This window comes from Sardina pilchardus, chromosome 12 (genome assembly GCF_963854185.1).
Source record: "Sardina pilchardus chromosome 12, fSarPil1.1, whole genome shotgun sequence".
NCBI lineage: Eukaryota > Metazoa > Chordata > Actinopteri > Clupeiformes > Clupeidae > Sardina > Sardina pilchardus.
Window position 1 is genome coordinate 20,389,270 of NC_085005.1, and position 24,327 is coordinate 20,413,596.

Below are 24,327 nucleotides of genomic sequence, written 5' to 3' on the forward strand. Positions count from 1 at the left end.
TCAAATCTTCTATTCCTAATTTTATTTAAATGGGATGAAAAAGAGATGCAAAAGCCCCTTAGAAAACATTTGGCAGTTTCCCATAGGATCTGTGGGTTATCACATTGGTCCTTATTTACTTCAAGAAATTCATTCAGTTTTTCATGAATCTGAGTTTCAAATCTCTTATCTAATAACAAGGAATCATTAAAGCGCCACCTTGTGGCCTTTTTAGGGATATCCTTTAGATGAATAGAACACAGCACAGGTGCATGATCAGACAGCAGAATAGGCAAGATGTCTGGTTGGGCCAAGTGGACTAGAGATTGGCTTAGAAATATGTAGTCAATTCGAGAAAATGACTTGTGCCTATTGGAAAAAAATGTATAATTTCTGCTACCTTCATTTTGAAATCGCCAAATATCAATGAGATTCAAGTCTGTAACAAAATTCTTAAGAGCTAAGGAAGACTGTGGATCTATGGATGAAGAAGTTCTATCAATATCAGTCATGGCACAGTTAAAGTCTCCTCCAATAAGCAAATTAGAGTCTGGCATACCTATAAATTTATCGCGCATCAAGTGAAGGAAATCCTGATCAAGGTTGTTAGGGGCATAGACTGAGGCTACCACTAATCTGGCTCGGCATATAGTAACGACGGCTAAAGTAAAGCGACCATTCTCATCGCTGAAAGTATGTTGGACAGTCAGTGGAAGATGTCTTGCAGCCAAAATCAATACTCCCTTTGTTTTGTTAGAAGCACAAGAATGGGTTAGAATTTTAAAACGCCTGTTTTGAAATCGATGTACATCGCAGCTCTTTAAATGCGTCTCCTGAATGATAGCTAGTGAAACTTTTTTACGGAAGAGAAATTCCAGACACCTGGTTCTTTTGACAGGGGAATTCAAGCCATTTACATTCCATGTTATTACAGAAAGGTCAGACATATTAACGGGCCGGGAGAGATAAAGGCATAATCCAGTAGAGACGTGCTCATAATCAGAACGAGCGTTGAGCGTAAAAACACATTTTCACTCACTTTACCTATAATGTATATTATACACAAATAGTACCGTTTGCCAAAAGAAAACCAGGGAGGGATGAGGGAAACTATGTACACAGAACAATTGCAAGCCGCGAGGACGCCAAATGCTCCTTCAGGCTTTGCAGAACACAAAATCACGTAGATCCGTGGCATTATCAACAGCAACGCAGATTGGGTCTAGCTCGCCGCAAGACCCCCCAAAACGCTAGCAACATGCTAAAGTTATAACACTCAGTTTTAACAAGCTAGTATCGTAAGAATAATAACGCAACACTCACGTAATGAAAACTGCTAAAGAATAAAGCAAATACTTTAAGATCTGATAAGGTCTGATATTCACCCATAATGTTTGTATTATCGTCGGTGTGTGCATTAGCCTACATGTCCATGAGTGGTGTATCAGGGCGAGAAGTTGCGTTCGCTCGGTGATCTTGGGTCTCAGCTGCAGAGGTTGATGGTTGAGTGTTAGCATTCAGTGGCTCGAAGATGTTCTCCACACTGACCGGGATGGCCGATGTGTTGGGATCCACTGACTGCAAGAATTTCTCGGCGTCAATCGGGGTGTTGAAGATGAGTTGAGATCCTCCGTGCTCCACTTTGAGGGTTGCAGGGTATAAAAGGAAGGACTTGAGACCGGCGGCCTTGAGCGTTTTGATCACTGGTGTGAATTCTCTTCTCTTAGCAGCAGTAGGAGGGCTGTAATCCGGGAAAAAGTAAAGAGTGGCTTGACCATACTTGACTGGGGGAGCTGTGCGTGACCCCTTCAGAATAGCTTGTCTATCGGAATATCTCAGCAGACGGAAAATGATAGTGCGGGGTTTTTGGGTAGCTCCAGACTTGCCAAAGTCGCTGTTGTATATGCGATGGCAGCGGTCAATCTCTATGTTGCGTCCAGCCAGGGACGGAATCCATTTGGGAAGGTTGGTCTGCAGGAAACCCACCGGATCAGATCCTTCAACAGATTCAGGAAGATTTATAAGCCTGAGGTTGTTTCGTCTGCTTCTATCCTGCATTTCAGTCAGGCTGTTCTGTAAGTGGACCAGCTTGGAGGCAGTAGCATTGAGGTCATGTTTGTTGGAGCGAACTGCTCCTTGAAGAGACTCCACTGTAGCTTGGGTTCTCTGCGCCTTGCTAGCGTGGTGGCTCACGTCCAACGCTAAGTTCCGAATGGCATGGTTAGCCGATGAGATCTCGTTTTTCAAAGATGTAAGTTGAGGTAGGAGTGTAGATTCCAGAACTTCCTTTACAGCCTGGGCCACTGAAGCATCAAAACTTCGCTGTTGTTCCTGAAGTGCCCTGCTAACTCCACTTAAAATGGCTGCATCAAGGTCATCTCTAGATATCGACTCTGTTTCTTTGGGTTTTTTCTTCGCTGGAGACAATTCCAGTTCTCTCTTCTGGCCACTTTTTGTTGTCGTTGAAGTCATAGTTAAGTTGGTAAAGATAAACTGAGTTTTAGTTGATTTTAAACGGTTTTGGGGTAAATCTCTGGGCGAGCTGAAGATTTTACACCTGCATCGCAGTCAAGATGTCACGTGACTCTCATTTTCCCTTTTTTCTGACCATTATATTTTTTGATTGCTGCGGGACGTTTTGTCGGCAGCGGCCCTTTTAGTTTTCCTGGATTGGATTATTGACTCTTGTGCGCGGTCCTGGCAAAATACAGGACATCTTTCGTTTAGTTTGGACTTGTAGGTTTATTTTCGGGACTGAATGAAAGGGGGAATTGCAACGCTTGGGATTGTTTGGGACATTTAATTGTGTGTGAATATAAAGCGCCGCTGTGCACGACATGGGTTATTGTTTGGTGTGTGTCTTCCTTTACTGTTAAACCGAAGAAAGCGACATTGTTTCATTGTTATAATCAAGAGACGCACTCAGATGTGTAGTCTACGTTGTAGCCTACTCATTCTCAGAATGATCTGTTTATTGCCATTCATATTTAGTCATTCAAAAAAACCCTTCTGCGTTTAATTAACACAGCCGAAGGTAAACGGTTGATTGTTACAACAGGCTAGCACATTTCCACCTGTTGTTAGACACACAATGCTGCAAAAAAAGATGTCTCCTCTTTTCCGCGAATTTTGCATCTTTCAGTTTCAAGTCATCCATGCATCTCTAGGCTACTGTGTATGGTCGGACTAATGGGACGTCGGACCAATGGTTCTCTTTTTTTCGGAGTAATGAGATGTCGGACTAATGGTATCTCTATTGAATGGTTCATTTTCGGACGAATGGGATGTCGGACTAATGGGATGTCGGACCAATGATCCGGCCCCGAGATGTTCAGGATATACAAGGAGCAGTACACACAGGGCAGGAATCATATGAACATAAGAGCTGATTCTGATGTCAGTGAGTAAACTGGTGAGTGTGCTTTGTAGTACACCACATAGTGTATGTGCTATGCAGCTGATGGGAACAGTTACATGTTATCAAACTTATGCAGCTTTGGGGAAAAGCTCAGGACTGAAATTTGAAATGATAAAATCGGATTTTTCAAGACTAGAAATAATGATTCTAGGAGAATAGTAATGGTTGCATTTGTTTTGAAAAATAATGTTTGCATGTACAGTATTCCCATGCACATTTGAACTTCGTTCTACGTGTTTCACAAGGTATAGTGTTCAAACCTTACTTTCTGTTTTCTTTATGTTGCCTTTGTCCTCCCACCATCAGTTTAGAACCAAGAACATTACCATTATTTACTGTGCATTCCACCTGTAAACTAGAAAAGCACTCAGAGAGTGCAGACCTCCGCCTGTATTGTTCTTCCTAGGTTGTCATACATTTGAACCTAAACTATTCCGATCGCCACCACGTGGCCATACCATGCCATTACACCACTAAGAGAAACAAATGGCTCCGGAATCCCGACGGTGTTACGGATCACTCCCTAAATTTAATCGTTTCTTCCATGGGTCAAGACTGACATTCGCTGAAAATTTGAGCGAAATCCATCCATCACTTTTTGAGTTATCTTGCTAACAGACAGACAAACAAACGCCGGTCCCCGATGAAAACATAACCTCCTTGGCGGAGGTAATAACAGCACCATAAATGTCAATCTCTAGCTGCTTGTCTGCACTGAATCTGACACCCACTCACACCTTTACCAATTGGGAGCCATTGAGGCGTTTCCTCGATAGTGTCAACCCTTTTTCCACGCGTAGGTATCTGACGAAGATTTGGTAAATTTGAACGCATTAACCCCCGCCGCCACGCGCCTCCCGCGGTCCTAATTGACTGGCTCTTAACGAGTCGACCCTTTCAAGTCGATGCGATAACAATCTGCCGCTCCCCGAGATAATTATGCACGGAGTAAGCAACCTTGAAAGGCTCACTAATGGGCGAGATTCTACTTTAATTTCATTATTCCCCTTTAATTGGTGCTGCTCAGGCATTTTCTTCCTCTTGCGTTGCCTGCAGTGCTTACATGGCTGTTTGATTATTTTCGTTTTTTTCATCAGGTTTTTTTCTGTCTCGCTTGGAAAAAGGGGGATGTGTGTGTCTGGATAAAGCCCACTAGTTCCTCATGGCTTATCACAGTGGCTTATCTCAGAGCTTTACCAGTTCTACCGACTTCTGCCCAAGCTCCTTTTTTCCAGTTATTTTCTTTTGTTTCGTCTCTGCATTTTTGGACCACATGTGGATATGAGGCTGAGTGCCGAGGACTTGTTTAAAAACATCTGGAAGCTCACTACTTCTCACAATAGTTACCATTTAAAGTGCAGAGAACTCCGTATTTAAAATAAAATGCATCTGAACTTGCCTATAACCCCTTACATACAGTATATAATTCTTCAGCATGTAGAAGGTTGGGTGAAAATTCTGTGCATTGCCCTTGGTTAGTCCTACCTTGACCATGACATCATCTTGACACACGCTCCCTGAAGCCTGTTAGTGGATTCATCCTTTTATCTTCCACAAAAGGGATCAGAAAATACCCCAGCACAGCAGTAATCTCTAATGCAAATGTTCAACACACACACACACACACACACACACACACACACGCCTCAGCATGGTAAACAACTGTATACAACAGCTTTAGATTAGTCGGTGAGGGTACTTGTTTTGTTTGAGTGAGGTTGTTTGTGCAAAGTGTTTTTTTTTTTTTTTACACTAGTTTTACACCGTTTTTAATTCAAGGTGTTTGTTATGTAAACAAAGGAGTATATAGAGAATGATTGACAGTTATCTGCTTTAAGGGCCGTTCACACCAAGAACGATAACTAAAACGTTAATTGAAGGTGACCCAATCAATATCAATTTTCATGTCGTTATCGTTATAGTAATGTGTCGACATTTTCATTCATATTAGCCAGAGCAACACTTTTTGGACATTATTGTTCTTGATGTGAATGGCCCTTTAAACCCTCCTTGTCCACTTTGTCACACACTTCAGTGTTGCCAAGCCACCCACCACCTCCGTTCATCCTCCAAATGAATTGTTATTGCACACATACGCCAGCTAACCAAGCCAAACATTCTTATAATCATTGCTCTAAATCAAACATTCCAGTGAGAGACCTACTGCATTTGATTTAGTTTGTCTGGGTGAGGTTGCTCGTTGTGAGCTTTGTGTATAGATTTTTGTTGTTGCTGCTGTTGTTTTGACTGCGTTGGCTTGTTGCTTGGCGTCTTGCTGTCGGGGGGGTCAGCAGTGGTGATGATGATGCGAGGCCCGTTGGGAACGTCCAGTGGGTAGAAATACCTACAGTAGCGTGCCGTCAGCACAGACGGTTGGTCCTTAGAGTCCAATTACTGCAGAGAGGGTGTGTGAGGGAGATGTGGAAGAAAAACAGGACAACACACACACACACACACAGGACAACACACACACACACACACACACACACATATGCACACAAATGCAGAGACACATCTAGAAAAGATATTAAAGATGCATTGAATAGAAAAACTGTCTGTACTCAATCACACACACAAACACTCAACACAAACAGTGACAGTAGTAGCCTGTGCATAATATGTGTGTGTGTGTGTGTTTGTGCGAGCGTACGCCGCTATGTCAGTGGGGAATAGGCTGTCGACCCACATCTGAGGTGGAAGCACAGCGTTCAGCCCTATCTTAGAGTACAACTGAATTGTTTTGCATTCACAAACATTAGCTCCCTGTGTGACTCTCAGTGTCCCTGTGACCATCTACATATGCACATAAACCAACATATGAGCAGACAGACTCTCTCTCTCTCACACACACACACACACACACACAGACATTCTTTGCTCGAGGAAGACCAGCCCCTGAATTGGTATCTATAAGTTACTTCGGATGAAAGCGTCTGCAAAGTGCATTAAAAAATTACCGGTAGTAAAAATAAACATGTCCACAAGGGGGCACTGTCTCTCTGGACAAGGCTTTACACACATGCAACAAACAATCACAAGAGCTGGAACCTGGGTGATGCGGTGCAAAACACAAGAAGAGAGAGAGAGAGGAAGGGATGGAGAGAGAACGAAGAGAAAGAGATGGCTTGTCATTTAACCATCCTTGCATTTTCCCCAAAAAGGCACATCCAGTCTATGCAGCATCATGTCAGTTCTAGATCACACCAGCAATTCACTGCCGGGCTTTGCTCAGGAGTAGGCTATACTGTACACACACACAAACACACACACACTCACTCATGTACACGCACATTTACACTTACATGCGCACACAAACACATATGCATACACATATGCACAAAAACGCACACACATACACACGCTTCCTCATATCCATCTGATTCTCTCTCTCTCTCTCTCTCTCTCTCTCTCTCTCTCTCTCTCTCTCTCTCTCTCACACACACACACACACACACACACACACACACACACACACCAGCCGACCCCCACCCCTGTATTGTGAAGGCCGAGCAGTGTGTGGTGACGTGAGTGTTGTTGTGTTCCGGGTTTATCTGTTTCTGGTGTTGCCATGCCTTCCCAATCTCCAAGGGTGTGCCTGCAGCACAGGAAAGAGGTGGTAACCTCCCTCGCTGAAAACAGCAATCACTCTCACACACACAAATGAAATGCACACTGTAATAGTAACACACACACACACACTAATAAAAAACACACAAGATAAAGAAAAAAAAACATGGATATGGGCGGGTGCAGATGCAGACAAACTATGATAATGCCATCTGCTTACAGCTGGACACAAACTCACACACCCACACGACAAACTAAAACATGGACACACACACACACATACACCCCTCACTCTCCAGCTCCTGCCCCTCTGCCCCCCCCTCCTCTTCCTCTCCTGCCCCTTTGCCCCTCCCGTCCCTCCCCTCTCTATGTCCCTCTTTCACTCCCTGTGCTAAGGTCCAACATCAAGCCTATGATGGCCTCATGCAAAAAGCACGATTGAAGTCCGATGATTAAATAGTGTGCTTGATTAAACAACGGAATTAATTCAAGGGGACTGGAGGTGGTGGTGGTGGTGGGGGGGCATGCTGTCAGTCATGTTAATTGTACTTCGGCAGTGGCGGCAGAGCAGGTTTGGTTATTGGCCACTCGAAAGGGCAGGGCGGAGGTTGTGTTTGCCCTCCGTGTGTGTGTGTGTGTGTGTGACAGAGAGATTGTGTGCATGAATATATTTACTTGTTTACATTTACATGGGCCTCTGAAATATAGGGAAAAGGGAGAAGTTGTGCCCTTTTTGATATGAATTGAGATGAATATTTTCTTATGTGTGTATTTGTGTGTGTACTTATGACCGTGTGTGTGTGAGTGACAGCACAAGGCAGATGGAGATGTTGTCTGTGTGTGTGTTCTACTAGTCTGTGTGTGCACTAGTGTAGAGAGGAGAGAGGTAGCCCAGGGAGAATTTGTGTTCATGCTGTTTATGCAGGAAAGGCAGTGAGAGGGGGAGTAATAGCGATGCAGAGAAGGAGAGAGAGATGGAGAAAGAGGGAGATAAGGAGGGCAAGAAAGATAGACAGAGGGAGAGAAGGAGAGAGAGAGAGAGAGAGGCAGCATGAGATGGGAGCACTCCAAGGGCCTGCATGAGTGGCTTTGTCTCCACGGAGACCAAGTTTAGCAGGGAAGCAGAGAGAGCAGTCGAGCAGTTGGCAACTTTGGACAGTTTGGGAAAGGCCTGACCCTCTGTGGAATTCCATCCTCTCTCTCTCTCTTTCTCTCTCTTCTTCTGTCACACACTAAGACACAACACATACAAACACTCACTTACTCACAAACTTGCTCTCTCTCACGTGCACTATATGCAATATACACTCAGATACACAGACACACACACACACACACACACAGAGAGAGAGAGAGATAGACACACACACACATTTCTGCCTCTTCATATTTGTATATGAGCTTCATTTCTTTGGCGGGCTCTGAAATGTTATTTAGCGAGCCCTTGTGACTCTGAGACCCAGGGCATATCAAACCCATGAGCCGTTCAAGCGCCTGCATCAATAAAGGATGAATACACGCACGCACACACGCGCACACACACACACACACACACACACACACACACACACACACACACACACATATTTACAGATGCACATACACACACACAGAAAGAGAGAAGGCACCCGCGCACACACACACACCTCCCCTCAGTACAAACTGCACCACCACAACCAACACCCAGGCCCCACCCTACCAGGAAGAGGACTTGTAACCCCCCATACTCACACACACACACACACACACACACACACACACACTAAAAGTCCAATGAAAAATTCATCTGACCCCCCCAGTCCCATTCTCCAACAACCCCCCCACCCCCACCCCCCCAAAACACACACACACACACACACACACACACACACACACACACAACTCTTCCCTACATCCATAATTCAGTATAAGCAGTCGTGAGTCTCTGCCGGCAAGCAGGGCGAGGATTCCATCACAGAAAGAAAAGAGAGGAGGAAAGAGAAGAGGAAGGAGAGAGGGAGAAAAGTGGGAGAGAGGGAGGAAAGAAGGAGAGGGAGAAAGGATGGAGGGAGAGAGAGAGAGGAAAGAAGCCTGAGCCTTCCAGCCGGAACGTGAGATCTCTGCAGTCCCCTACTGCAGCTACACACACACACACACACACACACACATACACACACACACACACACACACACACACACACACACACACACACACGCATGCACAGACACACAGACATACACACACACGCATGCACAGACACACAGACACACAGACATACACACACAAACACATGCATGCACAGACACATACATACGCACCCACACACACACACACAAAACACGTGTACAGACACACACATTTTCACACAAACATACACACAAACGTACAAACTTCCTCTGGTACAGTAGCTGCGCACCAGGAGGGAGAGGAGTAGAGGCATATTTGCCTTCATATTTTGACATGTGTGGCCTGCTTGCAGTGGGAGAAAGGTGCCATAATGATGATGCACAGGAAAAATGGCAGTGCATGTGTCATCTCCCATACACACACACACACACACACACACACACATGAATACACACACATACATACGCTGACGTAACACTCATGTTCTCACCTTGTTCATGCCCCTCACCTTGTTCTGTTTTGAACACACACACTCATACACACACAGACACACACACACACAGCTTTACAAAAGTCACTTTAGGTGGGATAGCCGGCTGCTATCCCTGAGAATGGAACAGATAGTCTCACCTGCCTGCAGCAAATGATTTGATGTCACTTGTTTGTCTGGGAGATGGTCTGCGGTCTTGTGAGAAGCTGAACAAAAAAGATGGAGGACGGTCATAGCAAAGATAATCCACTTTGCTTGTTCAGTCTTGTGAGGACTGCAAAGAGATATGAACTGGTGAAATGCCTTTGTATGAGAATAGAGGAGACGATTACTTCATTATTATGGAGAAGTGTGCGCGGGTGCAAAACACTGTCTTAAACAGGATGCATAGGAGAAAGAGGTAAATTCTTTATGTCTGTCTTGGTCTGTGAGTTACTGAGCTAGGAAATGCAATGTTAGGAATGTTTGTGTATCTGTCCATATTTGTGTGATTGTGTCTGTGTTGTTCTCTTTGAGTGTGTGCATGTGTGCCCTTATACGTGTGTGTGTGTGTGTGTACGTGTGTGTGTGTGTGCATATGTGTGTGTGTGTGTGTGCATGTGTGCCCTTATACATGTGTGTGTGTGTGTGTGTGCATGTGTGCCCTTATACATGTGTGTGTGTGTGTGTGTGTGCATGTGTGTGCTATACATACAGCGCTGGCTAATTAGCGTTGTTGACACCGCTCGCACCCCGCCGTGCTAATCTGCTAGTGAAGGGGGCCCTTATCTGAGGACCCTGACTGCAGAGTGTGTGCGTCTGTGTCCGCTCCATGCTAGCTCAGAGCCTCCACCTTCTCTCCTCCACCAGCCTCCCCTTCTCCTCTCCTCTCCTTTCCTCTCCCTCACCCACTCCCTCCACTGATCTTTTGTCTAAGCCTGAGTGTGTTTGTGTGTGTGTGTGTGTGTGTGTGCAGGCTGTGTGCTTAAGTGCCTTCACTGCACTAGGCTCCACCACCACTGCCACCTCTCCTCTCCTCTCCCTTCTCCTCCTCTCCTCTCCTCTCCTCTCCCTTCTCCTCCTCTCCTCTCCTTTCCTCTCCCTCACCCACTCCCTCCACTGATCTTTTGTCTAAGCCTGAGTGTGTGTGTGTGTGTGTGTGTGTGTGTGTGTGTGTGTGCAGGCTGTGTGCTTAAGTGCCTTCACTGCACTAGCCACCACCACCACTGCCCCCTCTCCTCTCCTCTCCCTTCTCCTCCTCTCCTCTCCTCTCCTCTCCCTTCTCCTCCTCTCCTCTCCTCTCCTCTCCTCCTCTCCTCTCCTCTCCCTTCTCCTCCTCTCCTCTCCTCTCCCTTCTCCTCCTCTCCTCTCCTCTCCTCTCCCTTCTCCTCCTCTCCTCTCCTCTCCTCTCTCGCTCCCTTCACCGGCTCCTTTTGTCCGAGCCTGACGCCTTGGACACAAAAGCCACGCAAGGCCTCATGTCCTCATTGTTGGGGAACAAACGGCCAAGACAGGCATCAGCGGACAGCGCCGCAGATGGGGCCCCTATTCAGCCCCCCCCCCCACACACACACACACACACACACACACACACACACACACACACACAGACTCCCTCGACTCACAATGCCAGCGGCCCACCATCGCAACACGCGGGCGCGCCGCATGCCAAGAGGAGCCTCCTGTCAGACGACCCAGCCTGGCGACCCAGCGACCGTCTGATACCGATATAACATTTCATGTCCTCTCCATGCAGGTGTAATAGGGAAAAGGTGAAGTTGTTGCCCTTGAATTGAGTGTTTTCTTATCTGTGTGTATTTGTGTGTGTGTACTACTTATGCAATAATTCCAGTCACACATACTGCATCCACCTTGAATAAGGAATCAATAGCTACATAGAACTGCACTGCAGACACAGAATCAATGTTTTGTTTTTCTAAACCCTGACCAAAGAAGGAGGTACATCACATATTAAAGGAAAGTACACTAGGCCTGACAGTCCTCTCCTACACACTCTTGCATGCTTTTAGGGGTTTGTCTAGAATTTCTTTCCAGAGGCCCCCTTCATTTGAAGCAGGCACCCACGCACATTTCAAGACCTCCCTAATCATATACCTATCAAGTATCTAGTGAGTGTGTTCCTCAGTGTTTTGTAGTGCAACACGAGGGGCTGTCTCACTGTAGGTGTGTGTTACGCAACTCTTTGTAAACACCTTTAGAAAAATACGCTGCTCCCATCGTTTGCACTCAACCGTATGGACTGCACTTGACTTGACTGCGTAAGTACAGTCTGGGAGGTATAAATAAGCACACACCATTCACAGGCAAAGATGAGAGCACCACCCCTCTCTCGTTCACTCTCACCCACACACACACACACTGAGACACACATAAACACACACACACACACACAAACACAGAGAGAAAGAGAGAGAGACTCAGAGGCATTCAGCACACCTGCTTCTTTGTCCTGCAGCAGATGTTGGCCGTGAAAGAATTCTCGTGCGAGGAGAGGAAGTTTGCTTTGCGCTTACAGTTACAGCATGCCGTTTAATGCTACCCTGTCAGCAGATGATTTGCTCTGTCATGTCATGCGAATGTGCGTAGGTGTCAGGAATCAGAAGGAGAGAGAGAGATGGGGGGAAGGAGAGAGAGAGGGAGGTATAGGGAGAAGGGGAAAAAAGAGGAGTGTGAGAGATGGGGTGAGAGGAGGAGAGAGAGAGAGGGAGAAGGACTGCGAGAAGTCTGTCCTCTTCCAGGTGTTCCCTCAGCAGGTGTTCCTGCAGCTACAGCGGTAGTCATGTAGTCACCGTGTGTCACAGAAGGCAGGGAAATATGCTGTCATCCCACTGAGAATGTGTGTGTGTGTGTGTGTGTATGCACGTGCCCACGCATGTGTGTGTGTGTATGTGCACATGCCCACACGTCTGTGTATTTGTGTGTGTGTATATGTTTGTGTGTGTGTGTGTGTGTATGTTTGTGTGTGTGTGTGTGTGTGTGTGTGCGTGTGTGTGTGTGTGCTGCACTGAGCCATCCCTCTGCCAAGTGTGAGTGCATGTCTCACTAACAAAGGAGACTGCCCACAAAAAGGGACAGGGCTCGTGCTGAGAGGAAGTGATTCATTAAGTGAGTGATGGAGAGAGCAAAGTCAGACAGGAGGAGTGAGAGATAGACAGAGCAGGGAGACTAATGAAGGACAAAAACAAAGAGAAGTGAAGAATACAACTCAAAATGGCTTAAACAGGAAAGCTAGAGAGAATGGAGGATGCATGAGGAGGACCACACAAGACAAAAAAAGAAAGAAAGAAAAAAGACTTGAAAAGAAAAAGAAAAGGACACAGAGAGATAGTCACACACAATTAACACACCATGACTAGCGCTGCACACAATACCTGCTTTGATTTAAGGCTTCAGAGCGGCCTGTGACCACTTACTCCCCTTTCTTCTCCGTTTTTACATCCGACTTCAAAAATGGCCGCTCCTATGCCCAGAGTGGCACTTGAGAACATCAGGCAGACGGACAAGAGGCTGGCAGAGTAACGACTCGGAGTGAGAGGAAGGATTAACGACTCACACGTATCAGGTCTGTGAGTCACTAGAGTGCTGATTTCGGGCCCGATTTAATCTCGTCTTGATCGGGCTGAGTGATAGTCGTCGGGTTTGTGTCACGCTGAGATCAGAGACAAAAACCTACCCAGGCATTTCCTGCTGGATCAAAGAAAAGGTAATAGGACCTCAGAAGTTTGTAAAAGCCAGTAGAGACGCTGAGACTTGACTTAAGACAATTGAAGATCTTTGATGCAGTCTTGCCATTGATTATGAATACTACAGTGTATGAATGACTCTTTTCAGCAAAGCATAAAAAAGAGGTCTGCCCCTCTGAAGACCATCATTTGGGATACAGTAGCCTCTTGCAAACATAAAATAGAAGCCTTTTCAGATTTTGACTTCACAACAATATTGAGCTTCATGTTCATCAACAAATTGTGCTCTCTACTCTGAATCACATCTCTTTTGAGAACACATGAAAATATCACCAAATCAAAATCAATTACACTGAAAGAACCCAGATTGTCCATCAAGACTGGCCATGTTGCACAAGGGTAGAGAAAGTGAAACTAAAGTCAGGCAGTCTATGAGTCTGATCCTGGCTAGCTATAGGCTAATTGCTACAATCCTCTTCTAGTGGATTGCGCTAAGAAAGGCTAACAGTGTTAGTTGCATACTCTGGATTAGCAAATAAGACAATTCCCCCCCCAAAATGGAATGATTCTTTAAGGGTACAGGGAACCTTTGCTAGTGCATTATTGTGACACCATATAGAGGCCTTTGCTAGTCTTGGTGTTTTTAGTTCTTTTTTTTTAAGTCGTGATTTTTTTAGTCGTGAAGTTCATATCAATCAGACGAGGGAGAAGGGAGTGGGATGGGGGATAACTGGGGGGACGGGTGAAAAAACATGTAAACTAATTTCAAAAGAAACTTCAGTGAGCGCAAAGCATTTGAAGTTAAAAATATAATCTTCACACACAGCACCACACGAGGAAATAGAAAGAAATATGTTAATTTAAGATTACTACCATAAGGATTACCCTCCATGCTATCCTTCATTTGCCTGGCGCGTGTTTCAACCGATACAGTGAAACAACCTCTGCAACTAATCGAGCAGTGAAATATGTGAATCCTGTACATCCAAAAACAATGACTTAATAGACTATGTGCAGGAAAGGCTCTCTGTACGCTCGTGTGTTTCCGATGGAGCCAGGTGTGTTTGAGCCTGCCGCTATTGGTAATGCAATTAGTGTCTACACGGACCCGGTTGGATGCTGCACCTGGGAATCAGCACGTTACGACAAAGAAAGACTTATATGTGTTGAAATTGTTATTATTAGTTGAACAAGATATTCAGTGTCAGAGTGGAAGATTTAACGAGCATAATATAACAGAAGATGCCGTTACAACAGTTTAATTTCCACCGGAAATAAATGAGTGTACAGGAAGAGCCTTTTGTGCACCTAGGCTATTGCAGAGGTGGAAAAGTCCAGCTTCAGAAAGTAAAAGTCCTACCACATATCTGTGCCAACCGTTCATTTAAAACAGCTGATTCTAATTAGCGCAACTCTCCAGCTAGGTAGAGCAGCTAATTAGTGAGATCACCTGTGATACTGTAAATGCACAGGAAGAACCAATACATGGTTGGATTTTTACTTTCTGAAGCTGAACTTTTCCACCTCTGCCTTAATTGTTGTTTTCTCATTTTTTAAGTTATTGGTCTGTCAATATCCCGTGCAACAGATGCAATAAGAAAAGCTTTCGTTTCGCTGCTCTAGTGACAGCCTCCTGTTGTAATCAAAATCGACTCAAGCGTGCTCAGGTGAGGTGAATGACTAGGCAGTGATGCTCATCCATCCATGATCGTATAAAGCCCCCCTAACAGTTTGATATACCTGAATGGGCCCGAACACCTCTTATTCGGGCATAGAGACTTCCCAATGGAAATTACACCAGAATTAATTTCCCAATCTCAAATTTTAGGGGGCAGGGTAAATTCGGATTGAGTGAACCCCATTTCCACCACGTTGTCTAACGACTTTCCAACCAGCAGTGATTGGCTGTGTCACTGAGCAGTGAAGTAACAGTCTGTAGCTCTCCCACCGGCATCACCAATCAGCCTTGGAACATACACTCTTAAAGTGCATGTGTTGAGAACAACACAACTTGCTTTGGAAGCAACACAACTTGTGTTATTTTGAACACATCTTTGTGTCCAGATAGGAACAACACAGTTTGTGTTGCTTCCAACACATTTGTTTGAAGAGTGTAGCAAAGGTGCTGCTGAAGTGGTGTGTATGTGTGTGTGTGTGTGTGTGTGTGTGTGTGTGTGTGTGTGTGTGTGTGTACAGTGTGTAATGTATGTGTGTTGGTGGGGATGGTGTTTCTGGTTGAACACTAAAAGGGCAGCTGGAGGGAAAGAGGCAGGGGTTGGGCAGCAGAGCATATTGACTTGGGGAATGCACTAGAGTGAATCTGAAAGTTTCAGGCTAATTGTCTGCATTTAGACAGAAAAACCTTACTGAGATATTCTGATTTCTTTTGTAAAGGCTGTACTGCTGTAATGGTGTTGATGGCTGAAAAAATACAGACTTTAAGGATTACTGAATAGATTCAGGATGGACAGCGCTGAAAAACTGACATTGCTTCGATATTGTAAAAAGATGTTTTTCAAGATTATGTTTAGATTAGGTGATGTCTAGTCTCCTAAAGCCTCAAGCAAGACACTCACGACCTGTTGTTTGTCTACTTATTTTGCACCACCAACTCAAGGCTTGTTTGTATGACAACGTGTGTGTGTGTGTGTGCGTGCGTGCGTGCGTGCGTGTTTGTGTCTGTCTGTGTCTGTGTGAGGGGTGGCTGGGTGGAGAGTTGGGGCCTGGCACCATCACCTCCAGGCTCCTCCCTGGCTGACCTCACCCACCCAAACTGCCCCGACGCGGCGAGAGTTGGGGCGAGAGTTGGGGGGAGTCTGGGGCAGGTCAGACAGGGCCGAGAGAGAGGGGGGGGGGTAGATGCCGATGATGAAGTGGAGTGCAGTGGCAGCTGCTCTTTTATGCAGGGGAATCCACACAGGCAGAGCCCAGCAGGGGGAGGCCAGGGGTGAGCACAAACACCTGCTACTGCTCCCTTTCGCCACTCCCTTTCTCTCTTTCTCTCCCTTTCACCACTCCCTTTCTCTCCCTTTCTCTCTCTTTCTCTCCCTTTCTCTCTCTTTCCTCAATGCCATTCCGTCTCTCACTCACACTTCAGTCAGGTTCAGACAGACGGAGAGGGCTCTGAGGATTTGTGTGTGTGTGTGTGTGTGTGTGTGTGTGTCTCACTCTCATTCATTCAGGTTCAGACAGACAGAGAGGGCTCTGAGGATGTGTGTGTGTGTGTGTGTGTGTGTGTGTCTCTCACTCTCATTCATTCAGGTTCAGACAGACAGAGAGGGCTCTGAGGATGTGTGTGTGTGTGTGTGTGTGTGTGTGTGTGTGTGTGTGTGTCTCTCACTCTCATTCATTCAGGTTCAGACAGACAGAGAGGGCTCTGAGGATTTGTGTGTGTGTGTGTGTGTGTGTGTGTGTGTGTGTGCCTCACTCTCATTCATTCAGGTTCAGACAGACAGAGAGGGCTCTGAGGATTTGTGTGTGTGTGTTTGTGTGTATGAAATGGCAATGATTAAACACTTTTTTCTGGCCTACTGGTCTTTGAAAGGAAATTATATGGATCAATATCAATACACCAAAAGAATGAATACTGGTGTATTTCTTAAATATTTACTACACTATGCTGTAAAAAAAGCTTTGCTATGTATTGTTGCTATACTACAGTACATGATAATACTATACTTTGCCCCATAGTATATCATAAAATACTGTATCTAATCGTGAGTATGAAAAAGGCAGGCTAGTTTCAAAGTCACTTTGATGGTAAATTGACTTTGGTAAATTTCCATCCCTTGTTCATAAGCATGATTATTGTTTGCTACACTTAAGATACATTTTCTATTTTTGTGCAGTTTTCCAACTGGATTACATATGATCACAGTAATCCAGTGTGAAGAATGAGTATAATCGATTTCACTTCTAATGAAAAGTATCATATCAAGAATACTTTTTGGTGGTGCAAAGCAACAAAGTGCATTCATAGCAAGCAAAATATATACAATATGTTTGCCAGTAAAAATGCAGCATACAGATTGGTCAGAATACTGTATATGTTTGACAATATAAATCAAGCAAATCAGGTTACATGTCAGATTTCATTTGTCAACCTCCTTTGTCATCTTTTTAAAATTCAAAACCTTTACAGTACATTACATTACATTACATTTGGCTGACGCTTTTTAACCAAAGAGACTTACAACATACAGTAGGAACATTGGTTACAGAGAATTGCCAGGAAAATACTGGTTTGACTTGCACCATCACACTCTTGAGCCATTGTTTATCGAATGTGAAAGTTGTAGAAGACCAGAGTTGCAAAATACCAATTGCAGAAAGCAGATGCAGAGATTGGTCATTATTTCTGAGAAATTACACACTTTTCTTTCACCTCTCTCTTCTTGCCCCTCTGCTCCTATAGCATTTGATCAGCGCTGTTTTATATTTTTTATATTGCCAGAATGTTAACACCATAACATAACATTTTTTCATCAAAATTGAGGATGCATGGGCAGAATGCCAGATCTGCCCTCAGACCAGCTTCTTGCTATATGGGAGCCTACACTGGGAGGTCTCAGCTTCTACACTATGGGCCAGTGGTTGAATATCTAAAAGCTGCCTTGGATAGTTGGATGTTGATATTTTAATGAAGCCATGAGGCCTTGTGTAGGACCGGCATTAGATAGGATACGCTGTATCCGATTCAGGGATAACTTCACTATGGATTTATGGATGTACCTTTTTGTTTAATTTGTTTGCTTGTTTTTGTTGTTGTTTGTGCTACACGAAATTTGTCCCTGAGCTCACACACAATGTGTAATTTTGACACATCTCTTCTTAGAGGTATATATGGTCATCAAGATATGGAACGTTTGAATGGCTGAGCTACATGTAGACTTACAGTATATAGGCATTAATTAGGGCCTAAAGTTAAGCCTAAACACGGTTACTGATTTCAGTCCGTTGCTCAATGTCATTATGCACATCTTGGAGCTGGGTTTGAAGCTGTGCACTGCACAGATTGTACATCGCTTTTCTCCAGTATAAGCTCTGTCCATTAAATCTTGTCTTCGTTTGGGTGAGAAAGACAATACTTGGGTGGGCTCAACCCTCCCAAGAGCCAGCCCCTGTTGCCATTAAAACATTGAAACACTGCATGTTCTCATGAGTGAACATTGTTTACCATTATATGTATTCTTTAATGGTCTTCTTGTTCTCAGTCTAACATCTTGAAGAGTGTTTAATTTATCTACAAAATGCTATAAGAAGAGACAAGGAATGAGGAGTGAGAACCAAGCCAAACAACATATTTCTTTATGTTCTGTTGTCATTATGTTTTATTTAAACAAAAAAGTGCACATAGTAAACACTAAAGTAACAAGTGATAAAAAAAACCACAAACAAGAGTGTTGTAAATAAAGACAGAAACAAACGTTAGCCATACATCTGAAAAGTTTATTGCAGAATTAAAGGCAGAGACAGCAACAGATCATAGTGATTGATACAAAGGTATAGATCGACTTCTTTGATCTACTGTATCCCTGGCATGTTAGAGAATGGCCTCTCACCAATATTTTGGGGCTCGTTTGAAGATATTTACCCCAACCCTGCAAAATACAAAACATAACAAGAAAATAAATACCATACATCAAGGCAGAGTACTTGTTTTACTGACCACATAGTAATAATTAACAATGAAACAAGTCTTACAGAGTGGCTTGCCAGTCGCTCTGTCTGTCACTTTCACGACGTAACAGCCAGTTGGTCCTGAGTTCCTCCTCTCCACGAGTATTAAAATACTGACCAACAAACCCTGTGCATGAACCTGAGAGAGGTAAGTAGACAGATGGATGGCCAGATTGAGTTGCAGATAGATTTACAGATATTCTGTCTATTTCACAAAACAGTGTGAAAACCAGATCATGGACAAATTACATACTTTTCTGTATGTCTTTCCATTGGATGCCAAACACGAAAGTGGGACTGTTATCGTTTGTGGGGTTTACAAACCCAATCAAAGGAACATACTTTATCTCCCCTGTTCCGACAATAGTTTTATATCGACCTTTGATTGTAGCACCTTCTATGGAGTCTATGGTCATTTCAGAACCAAGGTCGTTCACCCATTTTCCTTGGAGCTAGTCAAAAATAGAAAAGAAACGAAGAAACAGTGAGACAATAAATAAAATGTACATATCTGTGGAGTCAAATAATATTCAAGAATTTAAGAATTGCTTAATATTATGGTTGCACTGCACTAAGGCTCAGGGAAGAATATGTTTTAACACATTAATAAAGTAAAGTATAAATAAATAGCATACATTATAAATAAAAAGAGTAAAGTAAAGATAAATGTTGATACAGGTGTCATTTATCATAGGGGTATACACACAATGACTATATCAATAATAAGCAATCATCAGGGTGCAAGCAAAATAAACAAAGCTGTGGGGAGAATACGAATACTGTACATGTAAGCTAAGTTCCCCAAAATCCTGCCATGTTCCTTTAAGGTAAACTTACAATTCACATTTACTTTTTTTTTTCTTTCTACTTAGCTGACGCTTTTATCCAAAACGATTTACAGTGAGGGCTAATATTGCAAAGGTGATATTACGGTTACCCAAAATATTAATTTTACAAACTAGATGAGAGTAATTAAATGAAATAGTAGTAGGAGAAGGAAGTAGAAGAAACTAAATGCATGGTAAAGGCATGTTAAGTGTGTTGGGTATGTTAGGAGAAGAGCTGGGTCTTCAAGGAACTTCTTGAAGTTAGAGAGGGACACCAGAGGTGGACATCCTGGGTTCAGAAAGTAGCCTAAATGTCCTGCCAAATATTTAATCCAACCATTTAGTAAAACAGCTCATCCTAACTAGCAGCCAGGTAGATGATACCACCGTTCAGTGTAGATGTAAAAGTAATATAATGCATGACTTTTACTTTCTCGACCTGGGATGTCCACTTCTGAGGGACATCCCGTCTCTTATAGCACTTGTTAGCTCGTTCCAACAATAGCTTACATGAGCAGGGCTTCCCCTCTCCACCGGCTCTGACATAACCCCGAACACCATTGCCAATATCACTGACACGACTCCCAAACTCCTCCATGACTGCCAATGGACCAAAAATGCCATTCTCATTTCCTTGTGACTCTGAAAGAGGAAAACATTGATTGTGCTGCTCCAATCTTTTTTATACCAAACATATGAATGTCGATAGGCCTGTGTATGTCTATCATACAATTGAGGAACCTAATGAAAATTATTGTTGACATCATTTCTTTAAGAAATAAATGACACGAGTCACACAACACAGAAAGCCATTGTTATCCATGTAGAAATGTTGTTAGACAAACAATGAATTTCAAAGAACATAAACATTTTCATAAGGGTATGGAGTACATTGTTTGTAAATGTTAACTAATGACCATGTGAGCAGGTAAATTGACCTGAAATTACGTTAAACATTTTCTGGGCAAATAGTTTCCTAGACCCTGTATACAGCTGTGCGTACATGAATATGAATACAACTAATATAGCTTTTGTTTACCTTCGAGTGTTGTCAAAGGCTTCCTCAAAGCAGAGTGAGGTTGATCTCACAGGTTTTCTCCTTTTAAAGCGTTGGGGACACCATGAAACCATGGTGACACTGTTATGGAAAATTTTGATTAGTTAATTCTGAGGAAGGATCGCAATAAAGTTTTGAAATCCCAGGCTGATGTAACACACACTGTGAATACTAGTTAGTTAATGAAGATTAACGCAACAATAGAACAAGAAAGAAGAAATGAGGAATGAAGTCATCAGCTCTGTGGAAGATTTATAATGAAATAGGCTTAGACAACACAGACAGGTGATTGAGAAAGAGAGAAGGCCAGCATCATCTCGCAATGGCCCTATACCGTTCCCATAGCAATGCCTTTATTACATTATTCATTGTAGTCAGATCAACTAGCTAGCTAGCTAGTCAGCCAGCAAAGACTAACAGCTAAGCTAGCTAGTCAACAGTCAGATGTTGTGCAGTTCTGTTGTTCTTTCTGTGCTTCTCTGAATAAAGCTCTTATCTGTTGAAACTTCTCTCTGCAATAGTTTTGTCTCGCCACATATCTTTTATGTGAATGGTCAAGAGTTAGGCAGATGATCAAGATTTTTCAAGAGGCGTCAAGACTTTTAATTAAACATCAGTCAACACATCAGTCCAGACATGATGGTGATGAGTCCTCTCATCCCTGTGTCCTGCCTATCCCCAAGTCATCACACATCAATGCTGCATACATTGGACCAAGCACTTGGAGAGGACAGTGGTGGACAAGCCTGTCTTAAAGAGACCCTATGCAACTTTTTCATAGTCATAAAATCGCTCAGAAATCGTTGTTTTGCTTGACTGACCAGTTTCATCGAAAACAGTAATATTTCCTCCCGCCCCCAGTGTCCCTATCCACTATTGCAACCTTGCAAGCAGTAGACGATCGCTCCTTGTTTACATCTGGAAGTCAGAGATGCGTTAGGAACAAGAAGAACCACGCTTGCAATTTATATATTTATATATAGCCTATACGTATATGTATAAATATACACGCTAAAGCTGTCGGGGAAGCTCTGCAGAGAAATATGCAAGCATAAAACGAGCGAAAACGAAAAACGAAACCGAAACCAGAGATGAAATCGCCAATCCTGCATAGTTCCTCTTTAATCAAGAAGGCCTAGGACATGGTGAAATAAGGGATAAGGTTGTGAAAGGGTCAAGATGGCATTGCAGTAGAAACATTTCATCATTTGCTTTAGTCATGACCACCAGCCTTTGATGATGCCAAACGTTGTCAACCAACTACCCTTGTGACCTTGTGATCGTTTGCTGTATAGTGCTAAAAAATGTCGGCCTATATGGCCGTCATAAGACTTTTCATTGCTGTATAGTGTTGTCAAGACCTCTCCTTTCCCCCTCTTCTCTCCTCTTCAGCCTCCACCTCTCCTCTCCTCTCCCCTTTTCCCTCCTTTCTTCTCAGTACTAGCCCCTCTACCACCATGTCTTATGTTACTGTGATACTGAACTATTTCAGTTGTTCACTTCCCCTGTCTATTCTCCATCTCTTCCTTCTTTGATATTCCCCTGGTGCCATCACAACATATGTGTAAATGCTCCGAATCCACTCCCCTCACCACAGCCACCCACCCCCTCCAAATCCCACTCCACCACCGCATCCCCCTCACCAGCGCCTGATTCTTCAAAGGAAGATGTCCCTCTCAACAGTGGAGCTGTGGATCTGCACGTACTCAAGCGTAGTTCTGAGAAAGAGCCACTGATGAGCTGCCTCTCTTTCTCTGTCTCTCTCTCTCTCTCTCTCTCTCTCCCTCCCTCCCTCTGTCTCTTTCCCTCCCTCCCTCTGTCTCTTTCTGTCTATAGTGGTCTCTTCATCATCCCCCTTCCTTTTTTGATTTTCCCCTACACACACACACACACACACACACACACACACACACACACACACACACACACACACACACACTCATACATCTCTCACACTGTGGTTGTACATGCATGTACACTCCCACACCAAATGTGAACAATTTCTCTTCTCCCACACACACACACACACACACACACACACACACAGTGCTGTATGCCTACCTATATGCACAAGCGAGGCCCACGCATAAACCAAATCCCAAGACAAAAGCCTACTACACATACATATATTCATGCACACATGCTCATGCATTCATAATCTTTAAATAGAAAATGAGTACATGTGCAAGGCTTTTAACAAAATAGACACGCTGACTGTTATGAATCCTACCCAAGGGTCAGTACTGTACATGATCTCCTCAGAAGCCCCAGGGGGCAATGTTTCAACGACAGTGTTTCACACATGTTTAAAACAGCATACAAATAAGAAAACAGCAGGGGTGCATTCCTAAGGACCCCAAGTGTCTCCTGGGTGGCCTCCTATTTAACCCAAAACCCTAATTAATTTTCAGGACAAAAACCTTGTTCCGCCATTTCAAGGTTCACTTGACTGGTGGTGTCCACACTGCTGCAACAAGACAGCACCACCCAAGAGCATCAACCAGTCAGCTGAGGTCGGTGTGCACGTGTGGGGCAAAATGGGTTTTGAGGGCCTGGTTTTCCAGGAACATACTGTAGAGTTAAGTCTGCAAAATTATTAACAAATTAGTATTCTTTATCATTATTATCATTATTAATTACATTGTCACCACGAGACGTTTGGTCCTTGTATAGACTCGCTGTACTGTAGACATGTTCAGGACGATAAAGAATAGCACCGTATAAAAGCAATACCGCACAGTAATTGCTGGAGATAACTTGATGGGATTAGGCTTTATGCGAACCAGGCATTATGATGCAAACCCACATATGTACTCATGCAGACAGACAGACAGACACACACACACACACACACACACACACACTCTGACAGAAAGACACACACACACACACATTCACTGGTTAAGTGGTTTGGTTGTGTTTAGTTTCAGTAAACATGTGTTCCTTCAATATCACATACACACACACACACTGTAGATTCACAACATACAGTACACACACACACACACACACACACACATATTCACAACAGATGTACACAAACACACACAAAGGCAGTGTGACTCACTTCTTCCCCTGTGACATCAGCGAGCCAAGCACCAGGGATGCTGGGAACACAATGATAAGCACTGGGACTGGTGGGGATGGGAGGGGGCGGGTGCCCATCAACAACACAGCCACGGTCTCCCACGGTAACCAAACAGGAAGTTGGAAGGAGTGAGCTACACCCCACCAATTCCACCCCCTCTAATTTAGAAACAGGTGTGCTCTGCAGAGATCCCTTCCATGAGAAGACTCCACACCCCAACACACACACACACACACACACACACACACACACACACACACACACACACACACACACACACACACACACACACACACACACACACACACACACACACACACACACACACACACACACACACACACACACACACACACACACACACACACACACACACACACACACACAGAACAACCCCACCACTAGGGACTATACCGCTGAGGGCACACAGCT

At 44.0% G+C, this 24,327-nt stretch overlaps 1 long non-coding RNA gene across 1 annotated transcript; it reads right to left on the reverse strand.

Moving 5' to 3' along the window:
* Positions 1 to 19,232: 19,232 nt before the first annotated feature.
* LOC134097724 (uncharacterized) lies at positions 19,233 to 20,850 on the reverse strand. The gene is made up of 3 exons (XR_009940940.1): positions 20,790 to 20,850; positions 20,261 to 20,392; positions 19,233 to 19,375 (listed from the first exon to the last, which is right to left on the reverse strand). It is a non-coding gene; the product is annotated as an uncharacterized LOC134097724 (long non-coding RNA).
* Between the last annotated feature and the right edge of the window lie 3,477 nt (positions 20,851 to 24,327).